The sequence below is a fragment of the Alligator sinensis genome, unplaced genomic scaffold, assembly GCF_000455745.1.
Source record: "Alligator sinensis unplaced genomic scaffold, ASM45574v1 scaffold517_1, whole genome shotgun sequence".
NCBI classification, from domain to species: Eukaryota; Metazoa; Chordata; order Crocodylia; family Alligatoridae; genus Alligator; species Alligator sinensis.
The window spans coordinates 534,185-536,877 of NW_005842236.1; the positions used below are offsets into that span (position 1 = coordinate 534,185).

At 45.2% G+C, this 2,693-nt stretch overlaps 1 protein-coding gene across 1 annotated transcript in view; it reads right to left on the reverse strand.

The window, feature by feature from the left end:
- The window catches only part of KCNJ8 (potassium voltage-gated channel subfamily J member 8), an 11,175-nt gene extending 10,245 nt beyond the window's left edge, over positions 1-930 (reverse strand). Inside the window, exon 1 of the mRNA XM_025208543.1 lies at positions 680-930. The gene's annotated coding sequence lies outside the window, so the exon portion shown is untranslated. The remainder of the gene's footprint in view (positions 1-679) is intronic.
- Between the last annotated feature and the right edge of the window lie 1,763 nt (positions 931-2,693).

The following is a 2,693-nucleotide window of genomic DNA, read 5'->3' on the forward strand; positions in this document are numbered from 1 at the left end:
ACAGCTCCCCGGAGAGACTGTGAGGGCGAGCGGGGAGCGTGGGTGCCTGCGCGGGGCCCGCTCCCTTCCTGCGCCCAGGGCTAGGACGCGACTCCCGAGCCTTTTCCCCTGGAAGAGGGAGACGGGGGCGGTGTCCTCAGCCCAGAGCTGCACTGACGCAAAGGGGAGGATGTGGCACCCTTTGTCTCCCTGACTGGGAGAGAGCAGAGCAACCCCCTGCCCCCCCTCCCCCCCAGCACAGGGGGAGTTTGTCTCTGCACCACTTCTAACACGGGGCACAGCAAAGGGCAGCCCCCAAGGGCTGTAGGCTCTTACGCCCCTTTGTTTTTTTCTCCCCGATAGGGGGATGCCTAGGTGTCACCAAAAGCCAGGGAGAGGCCGACTCCTCAACCCCTTGGGGCCCCCACTGGAAAGCCAGGCCCCAAAGTCACTGCTGAAATAGGCCCTTAGGTTCTTTAGTCCTTTGGAGGGCTTTGCAAGAAAAGAAAACTTCCTCCCATTCGGAAAAGTGGGGTGGAGATTTTAGAACCGAAGCAAGATAAGGCCGCTGGCTGGTGAGCAGTTACATTCACGTTGAATGTGAGGCAGAGGTTTTCAATGGCACAGCTAAGCTGGCACGGACCAGGGACCCTCTATCCTAGGCATTTCCACTACATAATTTGCATTTTGTTAAGCTTACCAGGTTGTCACATTGTTACTGCAAGGACGCTGGCTTTTGGCCCTGGGAACTGAATGCATGGATCCAGGGGCCCATTCCCCTAAGCTGTCCGTGTCAGCCGGACCTTTTCGGCAGTTTGGCAGAAGTCGTGTGAAAATCCAGTTGGAGCCCTGGGCTTGCACGCCAGTAGCTCCCGCTGTAGCACCTCCAAAGAGGGAGACTTGTCTGTGATTTCGCTGTCTGGAAACAACCAGCAACTCCCTGACTTCAGCCTAACTGCAAAAGATGTTTCTTCTTTCACTAGCTGGCAGTAGGGCTTGGGTTGTTTATTCTTCCTATGACTACCCAAGCTGCTAAGTTCAGTGATATAAATCACACAACGAGAGTTTAGTATTGTACATAAGTGCATGTAGAAGCAGGGCCAAAATCAATCAGTGGTTTCAGCTTCCTGTTCATCACCATACCTGCTTCTGCCCAGAACAGCTTCCTTTTTTATAGCACCAAATTCCCATGGAGTTAAATAGGTACAGAATCAGGCCTACGGGCAATGTTTAGCTGGGGAAACAGGTACCGAGAGGTCTGAAATGGGCACATGAGAATTTACGCATAGAAAGGGATATTTAAAAACAAACAAACAATGAAATAACAGAAGTTTGCTTTTTTCCCACAGGTCGAAGTTTATAATTTTGGCAATTTCTCAGCTTCTTGTGTTTAATGGAAACTTACATTCTTGGAAATTTGAGCTTTTCCCAAGTGTCATGGTTTGTAGTAGCAAGAATAAACAGTGCATTAGCTTCATAAAAAGACCTAAATTTAGATTTTAATGAAGCAAAGTACACAAGGCTTCATCATCTCTCATTAACTCTTTCAGGCTCACAATGTTTTCAGGACTGTGTGTGTGTATGTATGATGGGCAGGGAATTTTTCTTTGTGTAATATTTGTATAACAAAACATTCACCTATTTTGATCTTTTAAAGATTCATCTTCCCTGTCACACTTGAGATGAGCGCTTTGGGGGAAGAGGTATCTCCGAAAAGTTACCTGGGTAAGCCTCTTATGGGTGTCAGTCCTGTAGTACCTCAGTTCTGTAGATCTTATTAACAATAAACAACTCCCTCCTGGGCACGTCTACATGTGCATTAAGTTAGTGCACCATAATCGGTGCTACCTCACAGTAGTGCTGACATGTCTTTTAGGTGATGCTAATATGCAGTAGACTAACTGTACTGCACATTAGTGCATTAGCACAGCTTTTGCTGTGACACACTAACGTGCAGTAGAGTTAGTCTTGTGTCTTGTGTCTCCCCTTGAAAACTAAATGAACATCAAACATAATTTTGGGCATGCCACACACTTTCCAACGTGACACTTTATGACTGCTCCACAGAGAACAGTTTCAAAAAATTTTGCTCTTTGCCCTTCTACATATTTGCTTAGTTGTCACACATAGTTCAGAGTGGAATTTAGGTAATATCTGGGAAAATCTCACAGAAATGTCTCCAAGAGCGTTTTGTAAACAGGGTAGGTCCTTGGTATCATAAATGCAACCTTCCAAGGGAAAACAAATAGCAGACACACTTTTTCAATTGACATACAGATTTTAAACACATATATTTGTACTTTACTTAGAAAAGGTTCAAAACCAAAATCCTGGATGAGAACATTCCTGATTTTTGGAGTGCTTGTAATCAGGGTTAGGATCCAGTTCTTTCATCCTACTTGTTTCTTTACTAAACATGCTATGCACTTTTTGCTGATTTAGTGATAAATATGCTAGTTGAAATACCAGTGATCTTGGCAGACTCTACCATGTTGCTTTCTGAAAGCTAATTCAAACACTTTATGTTAGATGCCATCTAGGGATCAGATTTTGGCATGTTTCATAGCAGTTTATGGTAGGATAAACTCTATGGAAACAGAGCAATTACAATCAACAATAACAAACATATTGTGGAATAGAGATTCTGCCTCATGCTTCAGGGATCAGGTCAGTCTTCAACTGGAGACCCAGACGATAGCTACTGTGGGGCAGGG